This window comes from Lynx canadensis, chromosome A2 (genome assembly GCF_007474595.2).
Source record: "Lynx canadensis isolate LIC74 chromosome A2, mLynCan4.pri.v2, whole genome shotgun sequence".
Classification (NCBI taxonomy): domain Eukaryota; kingdom Metazoa; phylum Chordata; class Mammalia; order Carnivora; family Felidae; genus Lynx; species Lynx canadensis.
In genome coordinates this window covers 68,347,542-68,372,422 of record NC_044304.2, presented here as the reverse complement: position 1 = coordinate 68,372,422, position 24,881 = coordinate 68,347,542, and positions in this window count along the sequence as shown.

The following is a 24,881-nucleotide window of genomic DNA, read 5'->3' as shown; positions in this document are numbered from 1 at the left end:
CATCCAATTTGAAAATGGGCAAAATACATGAACAGGCATGTCGATGGTAAGGACGTACAGATGGCAAATAAGCAAAGGAAAGGATGTTCAACATCATTAGCCATTCGGGAAATATAAATTAAAACCACAGTGAGATATTTCTATATACCTCTCAGCATGGCTAAAATAAAAAATAGTAACAACAGTGAATGCTGACAAGCATTAACAGAAATTGGTTTTTCATGCATTCCATTGGGAATGTGAAATGGTACAGCTATTCTGGAAAACAGCTTGGCAGTTTCTAAAAAACTAAACATGCATATACCACATAACCCAACCTCAGAGAAACGAAAATTTTTATTGACACAAAAACTTGTACACTAATGTTTCTACCAGTTTAGTTTATCATAGTAAAAACAAAACAAAACAAAACAAAACAAAACTGGAAGCGATCTAAATGTCCTTCAAAGCAACTCATGGTGATCCATGTTATAAATAATACTCACCAGCAAAAAGGAACAAACTGCTGGTACACACAGCAACCTGAATGAATCTGCAGAAAATTATTCTGAATGAAAACAGTCAATCCCAGGGGTGCCTGGATGACTCAGTTGGGTACATTTCCGACTTCAGCTCAGGTCATAATCTTGTGGTTCATGAGTTTAAGCCCTGCGTCAGGCTCTGTGCTGACAGCTCAGAGCTTGGAACCTGCTTCGGATTCTGTGTCTCCTTCTCTCTCTGCCCCTCCCCTGCTCACGCTCTGTCTCTCTGTCTCTCTCTGAAAAATAAACATTAAAGACAGTTTAAAAAATAGTCCAAAAGGCTACATTCCAATTATATAATATTCTTAAAATGTCATGCTATTGAAAGACAGAAGAAACTAATGGTTGCCAGGTATGAAGGAAGGATGTTGCTATAAGGGCAACATGAAAGAGATATCTGTGGTGACATCTAGATGTCTGGATGCTTACTGTATTCAAGTCAGTATCCTAACTGGGATATTGTACTCCAATTTTGGAAGATGTTGCCACTGGGGGAAACTAGGAAACAGGGCACATAAGATCTCTCGTATCATTCCCAATATGTGCATGTCAGTCTATAATTGTCCCCCCAAAAGTAATTTAAAAAACCTCTCCCTTTCCCATACATTTCTGTACAAGGCTAAATTTTCCTCGTTATGTTTCAACCAAAACACCATATGGCAGATGATTGAATGCAGAAACTCATATGAAAATACAGCTGACTTCTCTTCAGCCAGGTAGTTCAAGAAATTGCAAAAATGTAAAGCAATGCCCCTGGACTCAGTATATATACTTTGTTTGTTTTTGAAACATGCTTGTTTTTCTTCAAAAATATGCTTTTTTATGGTGACGCATAACTGGATAATAGTTATATTTTTCAACGTTATAAATATTTTGAAAATCTCTGTCCATTGCTAATAGTGATAGATAGGTACTAAATAATGAGGAGAGCCTGGGTGGCTCAGTCGGTTAAGCGTCCAACTCCTGGTTTAGGCTCAGATAATGATCTCACGGTTGGTAGGTTCGAGCCGTGCATCGGGCTCCCAGCTGGCAGTGCAGAGCCTGCTTGGGGTTCTCTCTCTCCCTCTCTCTGTCCCTTCCCCCCCCCAAAAAAATAAATAAACTTTTAAAAAAAGGTAGTGAATAATGATAGGTGAAACCCACATGAACATACACTCTTTAGAGTCTTTAATGGTTTTTAATGGGTAGAAGAGGTCAGAAAGCCATACATTTGAGCACCTCTAAGAGAGACATTGGGCAATGTTCACCCAACACACTGAATCTACAGTTTATTTTGTCTATACAGCCATATTAACATATATGAAAATATGTTCTCTCCAAAATGTAATGCAATGAAATGAATATCGGACAGAGGGCTAGTATCCAAAATCTATAAAGAGCTCACCAAACTCCACACCTGAAAAACAAATAATCCAGTGAAGAAATGGGCAGAAGACATGAATAGACACTTCTCTAAAGAAGACATCCAGATGGCCAACAGGCACATGAAAGGATGCTCAACGTCGCTCCTCATCAGGGAAATACAAATCAAAACCACACTCAGATATCACCTCACGCCAGTCAAAATGGCTAAAATGAACAAATCAGGAGACTATAGATGCTGGAGAGGATGTGGAGAAACGGGAACCCTCTTGCACTGTTGGTGGGAATGCAAACTGCTGCAGCCGCTCTGGAAAACAATGTGGAGGTTCCTCAAATAATTAAAAATAGACCTACCCTATGACCCAGCAGTAGCACTGCTAGGAATTTACCCAAGGAATACAGGAGTACTGATGCATAGGGGCCCTTGTACCCCAATGTTTATAGCAGCACTCTCAACAATAGCCAAATTATGGAAAGAGCCTAAATGTCCATCAACTGATGAATGGATAAAGAAACTGTGGTTTATATACACAATGGAGTACTACGTGGCAATGAGAAGGAATGAAATATGGCCTTTTGTAGCAACGTGGATGGAACTGGAGAGTGTGATGCTAAGTGAAATAAGCCATACAGAGAAAGACAGATACCATATGGTTTCACTCTTATGTGGATCCTGAGAAACTTAACAGAAACCCATGGGGGAGGGGAAGGGGAAAAAAAAGAGGTTAGAGTGGAAGAGAGCCAAAGCATAAGAGACTCTTAAAAACTGAGAACAAACTGAGGGTTGATGGGGGTGGGAGGGAGGGGAGGGTGGGTGATGGGTATTGAGGAGGGCACCTTTTGGGATGAGCACTGGGTGTTGTATGGAAACCAATTTGACAATAAACTTCATATATTGAAAAAAAACCAAAAAACAAAAAACAAAAACAAAATGTAATGCAATGAGAAAGAATGATCAGAAGTTTTAGCCATTGATGCAGTATTTCATTTCAACACAGGTACCTAAAGGTTTCTAAGTAGAAACCATAAAGTGCCTTTTTTCAGAATGTCATTTTAATCTTTGTGTCATTTCCTGATTAGGTATTGAACACTCTGTGAACACTTCTTTACTTCATCCAAGCATTTAAGAGTCGGTGGCCCTCAATTGTTGCAGAGTGCCCTGTCGGGAGCATAGAAAACACCATTTCTCAGTGACAGATCTCTCTGATGGGGCCTTAAATATTGAAATTTTATTTATTTATTATGCAGGAAGATGGCATTTTGCTCTGGAAGCCAATTGACAGGGAGGTTGTAATTATTCTACTCTCCTGGCACAAGTTTTTCTCCTTGTACCTTCCTCGGAGTCTTAAAAAATATGCTTCTCTGAGATTTTTCTATTCAGACCTTCACCCCCCCAGCCCCATCCTGTTGACACAGATAATTTACAACAACCAAGAAATGTACGTGCCGGCATTTGTAAACAGGTGTTTAAAGCAAAAAAAAAAAAAAAAAAAAAAAAAAAAGATTAATTTTGTGGTAGATTACCATGAAAAGCAGTGCAGTGCTCAGCTAAAGTTGCAGATGTATGACACATAGGCCGTGTGTCCAGCGATCTGTGTACCCAGAACTCCTTGTGTCGACGTATCCCTCTGGATTTAAGGAGCATTGGGTTCCCGTGTAATGACTGCTGTGCTGCTCCCCCCCCCCCCCGCCATCCACTCTGCCTTCCCCGCTAGGACTAAACACCTTTTGCTCTAGTGACCTGGAATATGGCCATCTGGGAGCTTGGGGCTTCCAAGATGAAGATAACTGCCATAGCGCACCCTTCCCAGGGGCACACTCCCTTCCCAGGGGCAGCTGGTCTCCAAAAATGCACCAGTGGTAGATGGATAAAGGTCTGGGCCCTCATCCAGCCAAGACACTGTAAGGCTCCAGAGCTCCCTGTGGGATGGCTGAGCCCACTGTTGTGATGTCAGAGATCAACGTCCCCCTTTGTGGATCTTCTTTCTTCCTGCATTGATGCCGGCAAATGTCCCTCAGAGAGCCAGCTTACCAAGCCACTGGGCCCACAGCACTGGTCCAGCCCACAGAGGCTATTCTTTCAAGCATAAATTCCAACTTCCTCCAACTCATGTTCTGCAAATAAATGTCACTTCTACTACAGAGAAAGCAGGGATCGTTAGATAAGAGTTCTCGCAACTTCCCTCTCCTTGGGCATATTTAACCACTGTTATTTTTACTTAAATTAGTTACCTTACTTCCACTATGAGAGGAGAATTTGTCCTCCTTGCCAATGCATGATTTCTGTCTCTACTGTACAGCATGATAGATTCTGGGAGGAACGCACCCACGATAATCGCAAATGATTTAAGAAATATTTATATTTTTATTATAAGAACAACATGTACTAGTAAGCTTCATCCCTTTTCCTTTGTCTTTCCTCCATCACCTTTCCTTAAACTGGTCTCCCTGGAGCAGGGCCCGGGGTATTCAGAGCCGACCTTTGTAAATGGCTTTTCATTCTCCTTCATCCATCATGGGGAATGATTGATTCAGGGTAGGACCTTAACACATGTTAAAACTGGTGGTAAAAGTTGGATAAGGAACAATACAGTCACTTAGTTTCAAAGTATTCACCCCCAAATATGTGTTAATAAAAACATACTTATTAATAATTTTACAGTGGAAAATCTAGCAGACATCACCTTAACCAAAGTGGTCAAGACTAATGTGACCACAGATGGGAGAAAATGTACCTCCTGACAGGATGCCCTGAGCATAACACACATCACTTCTGCGGTCTTCCTTCTAGAACTGCACAGCCTGGACCTAGTAATGAGGCACCATCAGATAAACCTGAATTGAAGCATATTCTACATAGAACTGGCCTATATTGTTCAAACATATCCAGGTTAATAAAGACAAAGAAAGACACAGGAAGAATTACAGATTAAAGAACACAAGAGAGCCATGAATGGGGCCAGATAATCAGAACTGCACTGCAGGGCATCTGGGTAGCTCAGTCGGTTAAGTGTCTGACTCTTGATTTTGGCTCAGGTCATGATCCCACAGTTCGTCAGTTTGAACCCCGAATCGGGCTCTGTGCTAATACTGCAGAGCCTGCTTCGGATTCTTTCTCTCCCTTTCCCTTCCCCTTCCTCTCTCTCTCTCTCTCTCTCTCTCTCTCTCAGTCTCTCTAAAAATACATAAAATTTAAAAAAAGAAGAACCTCATTGCAACGTAGCCATGTTTTCCTAATTTTACTTTAATATTAATATGGACAGTAAGTCCCCAATTACCTATTTTTTGTCCTTTCTGTTTTCCATTGTACAACCACTTTGCTTCTATTAATGTGCTTAATACCATTCTCAGCTTTATTAATTATAACACCTGAGGCTTATCACTTTTACCTTTTCAACCGTGATCTTTCTCCTCAAGTGGTGTGGTGTGGTGAGGTGTGGTGTCTCTTTTTGTAACTTTTCAAGAAGTTGTTGCTGTTGGGGTTTTTTTACTTGTTTGCTTTACTTTTTTTCCCCCTTAGGAATGTTCTTTGTCTCGTATGGTTTTTTTTTAACGCTTTTTAATGTTTATTTATCCGAGAGAGAGAGAGAGAGACAGAGACAGAGAGAGAGAGTGGGGCGGGGCAGAGAGAGAGAGAGAGGGAAACACAATCCAAATCAGGCTCCAGGCTCTGAGCGGTCACTGCAAAGGCTGATGCCGGGCTTGAACTCATGATTCCTCAAGTGATATTTATTTGGTTTTATCATTATAGAATCACAACAATTCTTAAATCTCTGTGCATGGATTTTAGTGTGATTTGTGTTAGGCATATTATCTTCCTGAATTTAGTTTTATTCATTCATATATTCATTTGACAAATATTTATATTTATTGGCATTTACTATTGCCAAGCACTATGTTGTTCTGGCAATATGGTGGTGAACAAAACAGACACTATATTTTCTGATTATGCACTTTTTAAGATATTTCTCTTTACTCTTGAACTTGAAAATTTCCACTGATTTTTTGTATATGATTACTATACTTTTATTAATATTTCCTGTTCCTTTTCAGTCTGTGAATTTATAGTTTCCTCCTACTCTAAAGGTTTTACTATTTTCAATACTATCTCAATCCTTTAAATTTATACTTATATTTTACAGATTAAGCTTTCTTTATTAATGTCTATGTTCTCATTGTTTTTTTTCCTCTGCCATCTTTGATTTTTAATTTTTTTCTCTGATACATGTTTCCTTGTTTTAATTTTTTTAATATTTATTTATTTTTGAGAAAGAGAGGGAATGACAGAGGGTGAGCAGGGGAGGGGCAGAGAGAGAGGGAGACACAGAATCTGAAGCAGACTCCAGGCTCTGGGTGGTCAGCACAGAGCCTGAAGTGGGGCTCGAACTCACAAACTGTGAGATCATGACCTGAGCCAAAGTCAGAGTATTAACCAACTGAGCCATGAAGGCGCCCCCCTGATACATGTTTCTTTAGTATTCAGCCTCGTGTCCAATCACCCTACAGTGTTTTATACATGACCATCATGTAATTTCCCTATTTTTAGATTGTTTCTTTTTCATGATAGTTTATTTTTCTCCATTGTGGCATCATGTTTTGAAAATTTCTTATTTTTCTTGAATAAATTGTTGTATGTAAGAACCTGGTCTGATTTTGTAAAGTGATACAGTTTTCTAAACTGTAATCTTCTTTATGTATGACCATTTCCTCTTCCATCTTACCTTCACACAAAATCACTTATCTTCATCCCATATTTGATATTTAGATGGTCTTTCCACACCATATCAATGGTGTGAATCTACAGTAATGGGATACGAAGATCTGAAGACTATTTTCTACTTACTCTTCTTCATTACTGCCTCATAGATCCAACAATCTATGTGCTTGTGGAAGAAATTCCATACACAATCAAGGAGTTCCCTGGAAGAGTATATGCCAAGGATTATTCTGGTACATTTGACGTGGCACTCAGAATTGATGTGCAACTTCATCATTGAGTTATTTTTTACAAAATTGCCATAGTCACTCCAACCTTCAACAACCACCACCCTGATCGGTCAGCAACCCTCAACATGGAGCAAAGGCCCTCTACCAGCAAAAAGATTATGATTTGCTGAAAGCTCGGGTGATGGTTAGCACTACTTTGCCAAAAGTACTTTTTAATTAAAAAAAAAAATAATTTGCCAGGGTACTGCCCATCTCTGGCTAAAATATTGTCATGGCACCTTTTCTTCATCAGATATAATTTTAATCCACTGTTTACTTGAAAGTCTTTAAATTTAAAATAAATATAATGAATCTTCCCTTAGTACTAATATAATAAAAAAGCCATGTTAAATATAAAATAAGATTTTTAGAATGAGTCCTTAAATTGAATTTGATTAAAAACATCTTTTTGTGTAGCTACAGCATGAATTACCAACAACCTTGAAATTCAAAATATGCAAATGTCATCCAGATGGGAAGCAGCACGGGGTCCTGTCCTCAAATGTTCTATTTGAATGTCAGGCGATGTCTCCCAATAGTCTCTTTTGTGAAAATAAGTAGTTCATTCATATGAAATAGCCAAAACAAAAATGAAAAATATAAAGTTGGAAGACACATTTTCTGATTTTAAAACTTAGTACAAAGCTACAGTAATCCAAACAATGTGTAACGGCATAGGCATAGACATATTGACCAAGAGAATAAAACTGAGAGTTCAGAAATGAGCCCAAATACATATGGCCAATTGATTTTCCATAAGGGTGCCAGGACTATGCAATGGGAGATAGACCATAAAAGGATGAAACGGCACTGTTAACCCCATGTCTTATACAAAAATTAACTCAAAATGGATCCGTGATCTAAATCTAAGAGCTAGGACTATCAAACTCTTAAAAGAAAATATAGAAGTAAATCTTCTTAATCTCAATTTTGTCAGTGGATTCTTAAATTTGACACCAAATACATCAACAATAAAATAAAAAACATTGATAAATTGGATGTCATAAAAATTAAAGAACTGTTGGATGTTATCAAGGATGTGAAAAGAAAACCTGCAGAATGGCAGATAATATTTGGAAATCATGTAACTGATAAGGGTTTAGTGTCCAAGATAATTAAGAACTCTTACAACTCAACAACAAAAAGACCAACAAACAATCCAATTTAAAAAAAGGACAGATGACTTGAACAGACATGTCTAAAGAAGATATCCAAATGGCCAAAAAGCACATGAAAAGATGTTTAACATCGTTGGTAATTAAGAAACTGCAAGTCAAAACCACAACAATATACCATTTCACACCCACTAGGATGGCTATAATCAAAACAATGTAAAATAACGAGGTTGACAAGAACATGGAGAAATAGGAACCCTAATACATTGCTGCTGAGAATGGGCTCAGCCACTGTGGAAGACATATGGTCAATTCCTCAAAAAGTTAGATGTAGAATCACCATATAACTCAGCAATTTCACTCCTCGTTATATCCCCAAGAGAAATGAAAGCATATGACTATATAGACAAAAATATACATATATATCAATGTTTAGAACAGCATTATCCATAACAACCAAAACGTGGATGTTTCAGATGTTCTAGATGCCCATCAACAGATGGATAGATAAACAAATTGTGGTATACAAGTACAATGAAAAACTAAACAGCCACAGAAAGGAATGAAGCACTGATACATGCTACAACTTGGATAAATCTCAAAAACATTATGCTAAGTGAAAGAAACTATACAAAAGAGCCCATATTATATGATTCTGTTTATATGAAATATCCAGGGTAGGCAAATCCACAGAGACAAGAAGAATATTATAAGTTGCCAGGCAATGGGGAGAGAGTGAGTTGGGTTATGATCATTTAAAGGGTACAGAACATTCTTCCTGAGTGTTTAAAGCATTTGAAACTTGAGAGAAGTCATGACTGTACAGCATTGTAAGTGCACTGAGTGCCATTGAATCATACATTTAAAAATGATTAATTTTGTTATGTGAATTTTGTGGCAAATGAAAAGGAGTGTTAAGAGACCAAATAAAAGTTCAAAATCTGTTTTCTTTTCATCTCCTTTAGTACTTACATATATTGACATATTGAGCACCATTAGTTTTCAAACAGAAACTGTTTTCTTTCAAGGGAATGACTATCATTCCAATAAAAGACTTTGCTATTAATAGCAATATACTTTTCAATCATTTTAATTTTTTATTTTCAAGACAATTAATTTTGTTAGCATAATATTTCTCTCAAATAAGAGCTTTACTCTATACAAATAGTTCTGGTTGTTATGACCTATGAATCTCTATAGATAGTTTCATTATGTGAGATGCCACAATAATGCAAAAGTAATAGTAAATTTTTCTCCTAAATGTTTACGACATAGAGTGAAGCGAGAGAAGCCCAGCTTTTAAAGTGATTTTAATTTTTTTTTAATGTTTATTTATTTTTGAGACAGGGAGAGACAGCATGAATGGGGGAGGGGCAGAGAGAGAGGGAGACACAGAATCCGAAACAGGCTCCAGGCTCTGAGCCGTCAGCGCAGAGCCCGACACGGGGCTCGAACCCACGGACCGCGAGATCGTGACCTGAGCCGAAGTCGGACACCTAACCGACTGAGCCACCCAGGCACCCCATAAAGTGATTTTAAATTAAAGAGAAACCTGGTATGGAAATGCCCATTAATTAAATCTAAAGATATTCTTGTCCACTAATAACCACAACTGATAGGTCAAACAGTATGAAACTATTTTAATTGCATTATTCTCTTGAATCCCCATACAATGTGAGAAGGCATGCAAAACCTGGAACAGTGGAAAACAAAAATAATTTTTAAAAATCTGTTGGCATTTTTTAGAATACAAGAAAACTCAACTGTCTCAGCTGACTAGAGTTACTTCAAATGTATACGGCCTGACAGAATATTCCTTTTGACAGAGTTCTACTTACTGAGTTCTGTGCAATTCAGGGATTCTCCTGGTATTTGATCAAAGAGAAAGAACATAATGTAGGACTGCTATCTGCTATGGATCATTGTAGCGTAGTAGCCTTTGGGAAGTTTTAGAAGGCAAGCTATTGTAGATTAGCTCCTGTGTGGATGTATTTTGAACTGTGATTATACTTAAGCTACATCTTTATCTCAGATACAAATAAAACAAATGTATTCAACAAATACAGAGGTGGAGTTTTTGTGATACGTTTTATCTTTACTTCTTAAAAATAAGGTCAAGAAAAACAGTTCTTTTCAAGGTTATTTTTGGAAACTTGTTTACAAGTGTATATGAGATAATACTATGAAAATAAAAATAAAGTATGTTATGGCCCCAGATGATTTAAAGTTTTTCTAGTAAAACTATACATTATATAATTACCATTTTTGAGAGGTTGGGAAAGTCTTTTCTTTACAGTGTTGGAAGTCCTTTGACCTTGAAAATAAAGTCACCCTATTGAAAGTAATTTAATCAACAGACATATTGAAGCACTTGGAAATGAATTTCGTCCTTTAATTTGTGAAACATTTCCCTTTTGCTATTAAATCTTATCGTATGACATTTGCAAGAAAATCAATTGTAGTGTCTTAAAGGTGACTTTGAACAAGTTCATTTGAATAGCTATGTGTATCAGCATATAATCCACAAATGTTATCCTCATCAAAATTTACGTGTATTAAAAAAAAAACATTGCTCTTAATTTTACAAATTTGTCTTATTTTTGAGAAAGGGCATCTGAAAAATTTAATGAACTTGCTCATACAAATATTCCAGGATAATGACATATGGTGCAAGTATTTTTACATAATCAGTCCTAAAATAGGATTAGCTAGTCATGTGTAACCAACAGATGTGTGCTTACAACAAACATACTTTGGGAACTGTTGTCTCTCTGTTAGATGTGCATGGATTAAATAAATCTAGACACTTGGCTTGAATCCACAATGACACTCAAGATTACAGACATGGTAGATAGAATGTTTTTAAAGAACTTAATCTCTGTTGAATGTCAAACTTGCTTTTTTATACGTTCAGCAGATATATTCCCACTTAGTACAATATTCAGGTGGTTAAATAGAATCAAATAGGAACTAAGATTCCAATGTAAAATACATTGTCAGGATCATACCCTCTGTTTATTGGGAAGTGTTATCAATGTCTGCTCAGTTGTCAACTTTGACCTTAATCTAGCAGCAATGGTAAATCCGACAGATATTCGAAACAAGCAATTGCTTGACATATTAGGGCAACATTTTGATTTGACAGAAAGGAACAAAAAACATTTTCTTTAATAATGTGAGCTGTCAGTGAACACAGAGCCATACTGACCCCTGAGGATTCATTGTGCATTCGAGGTGGTTTAGGGCAGTTCTGGGTTCTGGCAGAAGCTATACTTTTATAAGCCAGCTACTCAGATTTAAATAATAGAACTGGTGTATTTGCTAGAAAAAAAAAAACTAGCATTGAAACGTATGAAATGTTAGGCAAGTTGTTGACTGATGGATATTTTATGATGGCGCATACATACAAACCATGTCAGTGCAAAGCTCCCGGTTTTGCCTACGACAAGAAACAAAGGTGGCTGCTCCTGTAAAAGGGGGCTAACCCCCCTGTAAAAAGCGGCAATTCCTAAGAATTGCCTCACGCTATAAATGAGAGTCCTGACAGAAGTAACTTCTATCCCAGTTTCATATGAGGAGCTGGAAAAGAAGGAAATTCAGACTGAGCAAGATTCTAGCCACAGTACTGAGGAAAAATCATTAGTTCTTTAATGAGAAGGAACTAAAGGCACACATTTCAGTCCACTTTGGATCCTTTACAGTTCATCCTATGAGTCTTTATAACACATTGTCTGGACTATTCATCACAGGATGTGTTCAGTCAGTCTCAACGTGTTTTTATAAAATTCTGAGTTAAAGAACCCTCATACATTATGTCAGTATATGTGGATAGATAATGGAGAAGACACATCCTAATTGATAAAGAAGAATCAAGATTCTATTTCTCACACCGTGCAGAATCATTTAGGAAATACCTTTTCATTATTAATCGTTTATGGCGGTCCTGAGACCAGAGGACACTCACCTCCTAATGTATGCCAAGATGCCAAATCTGCTTATTTATCCACTTACTTGTTTTGACCAAACCACCAATGAGCTGAAGGGAATACAGTAATCGGAACCCCCCTCCAGGGATCTATTTTCCTCAGTTTCAGTTACCCCTGGTCAACAGTGGTCTGGAAGTAGATGATCCTTCTGACTGTCAGGCCGATAGGAGTCTAACGCCAGGTCACAACGCCCACCTCAGTCACCTCGCTGCGTCTCATCACATAGACATTTTTTCGCAAGAAGAAGCGTGACTACAGGATAATCATGTATTTTGACAGAGATCACAGTCACATAACTTTTATTACAGTATGTTGTTATAACTGTTCTATTTTATTATTAGCCATTGTTGTTAGCCTCTTACTGTGCTTAATGTATAAATTAAACTTGATCATAGATATGTATGTATACAAAAAAACAGTATATAGGGTCCAGCACTATCCCTAGTTTCAGGCATCCATGAGGGGTCCTAAAATGGATCCCCCACAGATAAGGGGAGACGACTATATAATGTTTTCTTACGTCTGAAAGTACCCTTAAAAACACGGAATTTATTAAAATGAATATTACTTCTATTCTATCATAAAGATAACACTTATGAAGAGAGAAAAGTGGATGATTGAAACAGTAGTTCAATTTTAAAAGACTGCTCAGAACCAGAGGTTGAGGGGGGTGCCCAACATGGCAGAGAAGTAGGGGGATCCACACGTCCCGCGTCTCTCAAACAAGGAAGTGTAGAAGCCAAGGGACTTTGAACACCAGAGCCTGGGAGGAAAAGAAACTGAATCTATTAGGAAGAAAATGGGAAAGCTGGAAAAAAGGTGGGTAACAGAATTGGGGGAGATTAAAAAAGGCCACGTGGGCACGGAGGGGTGGCACCCCCTTCTGCGGAGAGGCAAAGGGAGGAGAAAAGAGTGGCTGGGGAAGTGCAGGACCGTATCTGGACAGGAGAAAGTCCTCGGACTGAGACTGAGAGGGATCCAATCTCTAACTGCGGGGCTTTCTTTGGACTGGGGCCGGCTCCCTGTTCCAAAGTCCACCTGGGGAGGAGGGGAGCCAAGCCTGGGTGCGGTGGTAGGTCAGGGGCGCAGTCCGCAGCTGGAGAAAGTGGTTCCCTCCCTAGAGGGCTGCGCAATAGTACAGAACCTGCCTGCGTCCGCCACCCCGGGCACAGTGGCTGGGCCCAGGGCGCAGTCTGCATGGGGACAAGGCCGCTGTCTCCCTGGAGTGCTGTGGGAAAAGACAAAGCCGGCCTGTGTCCGCCACCCCGGGGGCTCATGGTGGCGAAGGCAGCGGCTCAGTATGCAGGAGGAGAAGACAAAGCCAGCCGGGACCACGTATCTGCCACACTGAGAGGCGCTTCCCCAGGGCCAGAGCGTGCGGAGCAGGACTTTGAATCCTAGCCAAGCGCAGGATCAGGGAGTCGGTGGAGAGAGAAGACCGCCCCGTCTGCACCCGCGGCACAGTGAGGACAACTCAACTGTCCACTGGGTCCGGCTCTGTGAAGAGACTGGGGGATTACCATTCCACACCCCCCCCCCCCAACACACACACCACCACCACCAAGGCAGGGCCTCAGGGATCACTACCGGGCCCATAGTGGAGGTGGGTCCAGACCACACCAAACCACGCCCCTTTGCACTGGGTAACTGCTATCCACTGGAGCGGCACAGACCCTGCGGACAGCTCGTCCCGACAAGCTATGCAGCATTGCCTGGATTAACTCTAGGTCAATTCTGGATATACAGATATATTCCCCCACCCCACCACCCCATTTCTCCTCCTTATCTCTTCCTTCCCTTGGCTGGTCACTCTGGTTATCGGTCTGTCTAAACAGACATTTAACCCATTATCTTCATACATGTTCTACACCTCCTTCTTCACCCTCCTTTCTCTCTCTCTGGAATAACCAAGCCATATAGTTTCTCTGTCTGGGTAACTGTATCCTCGTTTCATTTTCCCCGCCTCCTTCCTTATTTTCCTTTCTCTCTCTCTGGATTAAGCCTTTTAGTCTCTCTGCCTAATCAATGTTTATTTTTTCTCTCCCCTCCCACGCATTTCTCTCTTTGTATGTGCTCTTCCATTAACACCACCACCACCCTCTTCTTTACTTGTAGTTGGTGTTTTGGGGTTTTTTGTTTTTAGTCTTTAGGGTTTTGTTTTTGTTTGTTTGTGTGTTTCTGTCTCCTGATTGTCTATCTGTTTTCCTTTACAGGGCTACACCAAGGAATAAACCAAAGCACACCTGGTGGAGGGTCCAAAATATTACTATGAGTAGGGTAATAAAATAACCAAAGTCACAACAACAGAGAGCAAGTGACAATCCCCAAAAAAACACCTCCTGAAGAGCCAAGCCCTGGACAGTGTATGACCCTCCTTTAATGTAGCAATGCTTGCAGGTGCAAAACACATAACAAGCTTTTAAAATGCATAAGGGACAGAAAACTAGCAAAAATGACAAAATGGAAGAATTCTCCTCAAAAGAAATTCCAGGAAGTGGCGACAGCTAATGAATTGATCAAAACCGATTTAAGCAATATAATGGAACAAGAATTTAGAATAATAGTCATAAAATTAATTGCTGGGCTTGAAAAAATCATAGAGGACAGCAGAGAATCTATTGGTACAGAGATCAAGGGACTAAAAAATAGTCATGATGAATTAAAAAATGCTATAAATAAGGTGCAAAATAAAATGGAGGCAGCCACAGTGTGGATTGAAGAGGCAGAGGGGGAGAATAGGTGAATTAGAAGATAAAATTATGGAAAAAGAGGAAGCTGAGAAAAAGAGATAAAAAAAATCTAGGAGTCTGGGGGGAGAATTAGAGAACTAAGTGATTCAATGAAATGGAACAACATCCATATCACAGGAATTCCAGAAAAAGAAGAGAGAGAAAGGGGCTGAAGCGCACTTGGACTAATGATAGCTGAGAACTTCCCTGACCTGCGGAAAGAAACAGGCATTGAAATCCAAGAGGCACAGAGAACTCCCTTCAGACATAACTTGAATCGATCTTCTGCATGATATATTGTGAAACTGGCAAAATACAAGGATTAAGAGAGAATTCTGAAAGCAGCTAGGGATAAACGGGCCCTAACATACAAAGGTAGGTACATAATGGTAGTAGCAGACCTATCTGCTGAAACTTGGCAGGCCAGAAAGGAATGGCAGAAAGTCTTCAATGTGATGAACAGAAAAAATATGCAGCTGAGAATCCTTTATACATTAAGCCTGTCATTCAGAATAGAAGGAGATATAGAGGTCTTCCCACACAAACAAAACCTGAAGGAATTCATCACCACTAAACCAGCCCTACAAGAGATCCTAAGGGGGATTCTGTGACCACAAAGCACCAGAGACACCACTACAAGCATGAAAACTACAGATGTCACAGTGACTCTAAACCCATATCTTTCAATAATAACACTGAATGTAAATGGACTAAATACTCCAACCAAAAGACATAGGGTATCAGAATGGAAAAAAAAAAAAACAAAACAAAACAAAACAAAAAACAAGACCCATCTATTTGCTGTCTACAAGAGACTCATTTAAAAATTTTTTTTTCAACGTTTTTTTTATTTTATTTATTTTTGGACAGAGAGAGACACAGCATGAACGGGGGAGGGGCAGAGAGAGAGGGAGACACAGAATCGGAAACAGGCTCCAGGCTCTGAGCCATCAGCCCAGAGCCTGACGCGGGGCTCGAACTCACGGACCGCGAGATCGTGACCTGGCTGAAGTCGGATGCTTAACCGACTGCGCCACCCAGGCACCCCTACAAGAGACTCATTTTAGACCTAGGACACCTTCAGATTGAAAGTGAGGGGATGGAGAACTATCTATCATGCTACTGGAAATCAAAAGAAAGTTGGAGTAGCCATACTTATATCAGACAAACTAGACTTTCAATTAAAGGCTGTAACAAGAGATGAAGAAGGGCATTATATAATACTTACAGGGTCTATCCATCAGGAAGAGCTAAAATTATAAATGTCTATGCACTGAATTTGGAGGCCCCCAAATATATAAAACAATCACAAACATAAGCAACCTTATTGATAAGAATGTAGTAATTGCAGGAGATTTTAATACTCCACTTACAACAATGAATAGATCATCTAGACAGAGGATCAACAAAGAAATAAGGGCCCTGAACGATACATTGGATCAGATGGACTTGACCGATATATTTAGGACTCTGCATCCCACAGCAACAGAATATATCTTCTTCTTGAGTGCACATGGAACATTCTCCAAGATAGATCACATACTTGGTCACAAAACAGCCCTTCATAAGTCTAAAAGAACTGAGATCATACCATGCACACTTTCAGATCACAATGCTATGAAACTTGAAATCAACCACAGGAAAAAGTTTGGAAAACCTCCAAAAGCATGGAGGTTAAAGAACATCCTACTAAAGAATGAATGGGTCAACCAAGAAATTAGAGAAGAAAATAAAAAATATATGGAAACAAATGAAAATGAAAATACAACAATCCAAATGCTTTGGGATGTAGTGAAGGCAGTCCTGAGAGGAAAATACATTGCAATCCAGGCCTATCTCCAGAAACAAGAAAAATCCCAAATACAAAATCTAACAGCACACCTAAAGGAAATAGAAGCAGAACAGCAAAGACAGCCTAAATCCAGCAGAAGAAGAGAAATAATAAAGATCAGAGCAGAAATAAACAATATAGAATCTAAAAAAACTGTAGAGCAGATCAACGAACCAAGAGTTGGTTTTTTGAAAAAATAAACAAAATTGATAAACCCGTAACTAGGCTTCTCAAAAAGAAAAGGGAGAGGACCCAAATAGATAAAAACACGAATGAAAATGGGATTATTACAACCAATCCCTCAGAAACACAAGCAATTATCAGGGAATACTATGAAAAATTATATGCCAACAAACTGGACAACCTGGAAGAAAGGGACAAATTCCTAAGCACCCACACACTTCCAAAACTCAAACAGGAAGAAATAGAAAATTTGAACATACCCATAACCAGTGAAGAAATTGAATCAGCTATCAAAAATCTCCCTACAAATAAGAGTCCAGGACCAGATGGCTCCCCTGGGGAATTCTACCAGATATTTAAAGCAGAGATAATACCTATCCTTCTCAAGCTGTTCCAAAAAAAATATAAAGGGAAGGAAAACTTCCAGACTCATTCTATGAAGCCAGCATTACTTTGATTCCCAAACCAGACATAGACCCAGCAAAAAAAAAAAAAAAAAAAAGGAAACTACAGGCCAATATCCCTGATGAATATGTATGCAAAAATTCTCAACAAGATACTAGCAAATCGAATTCAAAAGTATATAAAAAGAATTATTCACCATGATCAAGTGGGATTCATTCCTGGGCTACAGGATTGGTTCAATGTTTGCAAATCAATCAATGTGAAACATCACATTAATAAAAGGAAAGATAAGAACCATATGATGCTGTCAATCGATGCAGAAAAAGCATTTGACAAAATTCAGCATCCTTTCTTAATAAAAACCCTCAAGAAAGTCGAGATAGAAGGAACATAATTAAACATCAAAAAAGCCACTTATGAAAAGCCCACAGCTAATATCATCCGCAGTGGGGAAAAACTGAGAGCTTTCCCCCTGAGATCAGGAACAGGACAGGGAGGTCCACTCTCACTGCTGTTGTTTAACATAGTGTTGGGGGGTGCCTGGTGCTCAGTTGGTTGAGCGACCAACTTCGGCTTAGGTCATGATCTCATGGTTTATGAGTTCAAGCCCTGCATTGGGCTCTGTGCTGACAGCTCGGAGCCTGGAGCCTGCTTCGGATTCTGTGTCTCCCTCTCTGTCTCTGCCCCTCCCCCCACTCATGCTCTGTCTCTCTCTGTCTCAGAAATAAATAAACATTAAAAAATTTAAAAAGAAACATAGTGTTGGAAGTTCTAGCATCAGCAATCAGACAACAAAAGGAAATCAAAGGCATCCAAATTGGTAAAGCTGAAGTCAAGCTTTCACTTTTTGCAGATGACATGATATTATACATGGAAAACCTGAAAGACTCCACCGAAAGTCTGCTAGAACTGATACATGAATTCAGCAAAGTCGCAGGACACAAAATTAATGTAAAGAAATAAGTTGTATTCTCATACACTAATAATGAAGCAACAGAAAGACAAAGAAACTGATCCCATTCACAGTTGCACCAAGAATCATCAAATACCTAGGAATAAATCTAACCAAATATGTAAAAGATCTGTATGCTGAAAACTGTAGAAAGCTTATGAAGGAAATTGAAGAAGATACAAAGAAATGGAAAAACTTTCCGTACTCATGGACTGGAAGAATAAATATTGTTATAATGTCAATACTACTCAAAGCAATCTACACATTCAATGCAATCCCAGTCAAAATAGCACCAGCATTCTTCTCGAAGCTAAAACAAGCAGTCCTAAAATTTTTACGGAACCACAAAAGACCCCGAATAGTCAAAATAATATTGAAGAAGAAAACCAAAGCGGGAGGCATCACAATCCCACACTTTAGCCTTGACTACAAAGCTGTAGTCATGAAGATAGTATGCTATTGGCACAAAAACAGACACATAGACCAATGGAATAGAATTAAGGCTCCAGAATTAGACCCATAAATGTATGGCCAACTAATCTTTGACAAAGCAGGAAAGAATATCCAATGAAAAAAGACAGTCTCTAACAAATGATGCTGGAAGAACTGGACAGCAACATGCACAAGAATGAAACTAGACCACTTTCGTACACCATTCACAAAAATTAACTCAAAATGGATGAAGGACCTGAATGTGAGACAGGAAACCATCAAAACCCTAGAGGAGAAAGCAGGAAAAACCTCTCTGACCTCAGCTGCAGCAATATCTTACTTGACACATCTCCAAAGGCAACGGAATTAAAGGCAAAAATGAACTATTGGGACCTCATCAGGATAAAAAAGCTTCTGCACAGTGAAGGAAACAATCAACAAAACTAAAAGGCAACCGACAGAATGGGAGAAGGTATTTGCAAATGACATATCGGATGAAGGGCTAGTATCCAAAATCTATAAAGAACTCACCAAATTCCATGCCGAAAAATAAAATAATCCAGTGAAGAAATGGGCAGAAGACATGGTAGACAGTTTTCTAAAGAAGACATCCAGAAGGTCAACAGACACATGAAAAGGTGCTCAACGTCACTCCTCATCAGGGAAATACAAATCAAAACCACACTGAGATACCATCTCACGCCGGTCAAAATGGCTAAAATGAACAAATCAGGAGACTACAGATGCTGGCGAGGATGTGGAGAAACGGGAACCCTCTTGCACTGTTGGTGGGAATGCAAACTGGTGCAGCTGTTCTGGAAAACAGTATGGAGGTTTCTGAAAAAATTAAAAATAGGTCTACCTTATGTTCAGCAGTAGCACTGCTAGGAATTTACCCAAAGGATACAGGAGTGCTGACGCATAGGGTCCATTGTACTCCAATGTTTATAGCAGCACTTTCAACAATAGCCAAATTATGGAAAGAGCCTAAATGTCCATCAACTGACGAATGGATAAAGATGTGGTTTATATATACAATGGAATACTACTTGGCAATAAGAAAGAATGAAATCTGTCCATTTGTAGCAACGTGGTTGGAGCAGGAGAGTGTTATGCTAAGTGAAATAAGTCAGGCAGAAAAAGATGGATACCATATGTTTTCACTCTTATGTGGATCCTGAGAAACTTAACAAAAGACCACGGGGGAGGGGAAGGGGGAAAAAAGTTACAGAGAGGGATGGAGGCAAACCATAAGAGACTCTTAAATACAGAGAACAAACTGAGGGTTGATGGGGGGTGGGAGGGAGGGGAAAGTGGGTGATGGGCATGGAGGAGGGCACCTGTTAGAATGACCACTGGGTGTTGTCTGGAAACCAATTTGACAATAAATTACATATAAAAAATATGCAAACATTGAAAATAAAATAAAATAAAATGTAAAAAAGAGATTACAAATTTAAAAATAAGTAAGTAAATAAATAAATAAATAAAGACTGCTTAGAAAGGGACAAGCAAAAATAGTTAAGGGACTCCGTGTTTCAAAACACAGGAAATGAGTTAAAAGAAAATAACAAGAAAGCATTAATAGTAAAATAAGATGTCAGTAAATACTTTTATGGAGTTGAACCTGAAAAAGACTTCCCTGGGGCGCCTGGGTGGCTTGGTCAGTTAAGCGTCCGACTTCGGCTCAGGTCATGATCTCGAGGTCCGTGAGTTCAAGCCCCGCGTCGGGCTCTGTGCTGACAGCTCAGAGCCTGGAGCCTGTTTCAGATTCTGTGTCTCCCTCTCTCTCTGCCCCTCCCGTGTTCATGCTCTGTCTCTCTCTGTCTCAAAAATAAATAAACGTTAAAAAATTTTTTTTTTTAAGAAAAAGGCTTCCCTAAGAATGTCAAAAGTGAAACCATATATATTGTGTGTTATAAATTGCCATTAGCACACTATAAAGTCATGTGACAACCTCAGGAAAATGCAATACCTGTAACCAAGATGGTGTTTGTAATGAAAATGTTCTCACAAATCACTTAAGGAAAGACATACAGCCCCAACAAACTCACCAGAAGAGTCATCAGCAAGTCATGCACTAAAAAAACGTTGGCTGATAAAATTTATTAAAATAAGTATTCAAATTCCCATGTAACTAAATTTAGAAAAGCAACTTCAAACAATAACTGAATTCTGTTTAAGGGCTATTAAGTTAGTTAACAAACACACACAAGAAAATATCCATCATTGACAGAGTATGAAGACAATGGATTTTTATACACTGCTAATGGCCTTGAAGATTTGTCAATTTTTCCATAGGTTATGTTGCAACATGTGCCAAAAAAATTCTCATAAGTCATTTCTAGGAAGTGATCTATTTTTGCTTAAAATTTTGTTTAGTGTTTATTTTTGAGAGAGAGAGAGAGAGTGTGTGAGCAGGGGAGGGGAAGAGAGAGGGAGACAGAAACGGAAGCAGCCTTTAGGCTCTGAGCTGTCAGCACAGAGCCCAGTGTGGGACTCAAACTCACGAACTGCAAGTTCACAACCTTAGTTAAAGTTGGAGGCTTAACAGGCTGAGCCACCCAGGCGTCCCTAGGAATTCATCTTAATGTACTCCTGTAGATATCTGTGGTTTAGTAAATCTTGGTACATCCAGATAATTGAATAATTGGAATTACTGGAAACAAGTATATTGTTACAATGGTATTTGTTTTACAATAAAAGTAGTTGTTTACTTCTGGGACTAACAATAATTTTCATGGTATCTTTTCCCTTATCCATTATTAAAAATTTATCTCAATAATCTGGACTGTGAACACAACCTTACGTATGCAAGTTTCAACTTTTTACAATACATCATTAGTATAAAGTATGTTCACACATTCATGCACACATACTCACATTCAGATATATATAATAAAGAGAAAGAATATGAAATATACAGCACCATTTTGGCTGAGGATGTTTTTAAGCCTAGGAGATGGGCTAGTTTTTAAACATTCCTTCCTACTTTAAGTACTTTCTGAAATTCATACAATAAACTTTCCTGCATGAAAATTTTATCCTCCCTCAAAATATGTATAGATAGTTTTTTAATGTTATATTTAATGCATACACTATTAGGTTAGGTTTGAAAAACAGACTGTAATTTTTTTCTGTACAATATAATCAAATTTATATGTAACTTTACATTAAAGTTAAAATATAGCATAATTATAAAAGATTCATTTCTTTATATTCTTTAATTTTCCAAATTATCAAGTTAAAATTAAGAAGATACTATGAGGGGCGCCTGAGTGGTTCAGTCTGTTAAGCGTCCGACTTCGGCTCAGGTCATAATCTCGCTGTTCCTGAGTTCAAACCCTGGGTCAGGCTCTGTGCTGACAGCTCAGAGCCTGGAGCCTGCTTTGGATTCTGTATCTCCCTCCCTCTCTGCCCCTCCCCCACTCACATCTCTCTCTCTCTCTCTCTCTCTCTCTCTCTCTCTCTCTCTCTCTCTCTCTCTCAAAAATAAACCTAAAAAATTAAAAAAATAATATGTATATAAAAACAAAATGCTATTAAATGCAATTCATAACAAACCTTTTTTTTTTTTTTGAAAATTAGTTAAGTAGAGTCAACATCTCAGTCAGTGTAAATAGTCTGCATTTTATCTGAAATCCACAAAATATTTCACTGTCATCATATTTATTTGAAATTAGGTATATAAGGGATTTTGTGATGCTTTGGAAGCATTGCCACATATTGATTTTTCAGAGTCACATGGTGACAAATCTTGCTGATGTGATTTTTATTTTTTTATGACAAGAAGATCATTATTCAGATCCTTGACATTTAGAATTATCAACATTTGTATTGGACTGTCTATTACATCTTTACAGTGTTTCAGGGATTTGCTGAAAATATAAAGCAGCAGAAACCAAAGAACATATTATATTTGACAGTATTGTCTCATTATTTAATGGAAACAAGGCATATAAATTTCAAACAAAAAAAATGTCTCATTAGCCATGACAACACAAAGACTTGTCTGCCTTAGTTTAGTCTAGTTCTGTGATGCATAGAGTGCTAATGGACTAAACCAGTTCTCAACGTAATTTCAAAGTCTTTGGTGGATTACGGCACTCTTGTGTCATTGGGAAAATTCAATTGGCCTCTTTAAAACACTTATAATATTCATTAGACACCCTAGAATTATCCAGTCTTGATAACTTTGGATGGGATTACATAAAGCTTCATTCGGAAGGGTGACAGAGATTTTTTTTCTGAAATTCTTTTCTTTTAAATTTTTTAATGTTTATTTATTTTTGAGAGAAAGAGAGACAGAGCACGAGTGGGGAAGGGGCAGAGAGAGATACAAGCAGGCTCCAGGCTCCGAGCTGTCAGCACTGAGCCCAATGCGGGGCTCAAACCCAAGAACCACGAGATCATGACCTGAGCTGAAGTTGGACACTTAACCGACTGAGCCACCCAGGCACCCCTTTTTCTGACATTCTGAAACAAAGAAACAATAATGTGAAACTGGAATAATACACTAAACTCTTTTTCTTTGTAATGTTTTCTTAAAGAATAGTTTTTTTTTTCTTCTGCACTATTATTTTTCTAAGTTAATATATACCGGTTGTTGTGAGAAGCATACAGCACTTTAAAACAGGTTATGACATATCACATTGCAGTCTTACTTGCTTTCTTTGTTTTATTTCAGACGATATGAATTATGTATTTAGTAAGTCCTTGTTTAGAAGATTTGTTGATAACATATTCTTGCAAAGACACTTGATGTGGGTAATACAATTTTTGCAAACTTTATATAATTACCACCAAAAGGAAAGAAGCAAAAATGATATTTTTGAATTTTGAAACGAATATTCTTCCATGCAAATTTTTTAGGCTCTTAGCAATTATTCATGCTTTTATTTAAAGTAAGCTATTAGTTAATCTGTAAGTCTTCCTCATAACAAAAATCCTCATCATTTAAACTTGGCAAATATTATTCTGACTCTCTTCCCTTTGGTGTATATATATTAAAATGCTTTGGTGGAGCTCAGGGTAAAAAGAACCGTTACCATTGCTTATTTAAAAAGTATGATTTCCAGGGGATCCCTGGGTGGCTCATTCAGTCAAGCGATTGACTCTTGATTTCAGCTGAAGTCAGGATCTTGCAGTTCATGGGATCCAGCTCCACGTTGGGCTCTGTGCCGACAGCACTGAGCCTGTTTGGGATTCTCTCTTTCCCTCTCTCTCTGCCCCTCTCCTGCCTGCACTTGATCTCTTTTTCTCTCAAAATAAATAAATAAACTGTAAAATTAAAAAATAAATAAGTAAAAAGTATGATTTCCTGTGGGCAAGCAAGCAGGCTTATTATGTAGACCAAGTGAGATGACAATAATTGAGAGGGAGGCTCTGGAACCACCAACTTCACTGCAGTGATAAAGTGTTGTTCTGATATTCATCCCTCATGAAATTAGTACTTGCTTGAGACAGCAACATGTCACCCACGTTATTTCAAAGACATTTTCTTAAATTCAGTAGATGAATCTTCTTGAGTGGAAAATGTGGAATTAAAAACCAGTTTTACTGAGATAACTGGTTAATCGAGTGGGGAAAAATACTCTAGTTCAATATCAAAAGTACGAATAAATTTTATTAACTTTAAAAAAAGTATTGCTGATATAAAGGCCATCGTTGATTTTTGCCTATTTATTCTATAATTTATCATCTTAATGGGCTCTTATCTGTTCTATTACTTTTTGTTTTATTTTTTGGTATTTGGTTTTGCAGTCGTATCAGTAACAACAATGAAAAAAAGTTCCTATGTTTTCAATAGATACATCTATTTCTTTTTTGTCATATTGCTTTGCTAGCACACCCAGAAAAATACTTAAAAATATAAACAAATCCAGGCATGCTTTGCCTTTATTTTAGGAAAAATCTTTGGGAAATTTTGGGGTTAAATGTAAGGCCCATCATAGTTTTAAATTTGTGTTTTACAGTTAAAGGAGACATAATTTGAATTATTGGATACTAAGCATGCTTTGGTCATAGATTGATTGGAATTTTACTTACCTTTTTTATAATTTAAATACCTGATTGTATTCTATTCTTAACAAAATGCTTTTATTTAAGCTTATTTATTTAAATAACCTCTATATCCAACATGGGGCTTGAACTCACAACCCCAAGATCAAGAGTCCCATTCTCTACCGACTGAGCCAGCCAGGAGCTCCTTAAAAAATGCATTTATGTCTGATTTTAAAATTACTTTATGTTCATTGGGAAATAGCTAAAATACTACCAAAAAAAGTTAAGAGAAAGCAATACTACTTATAAGACCATTTAAAGACAAATTGACACGATAACATACAGATTTTAATTATTTTCTGTGAAATGTGCATAC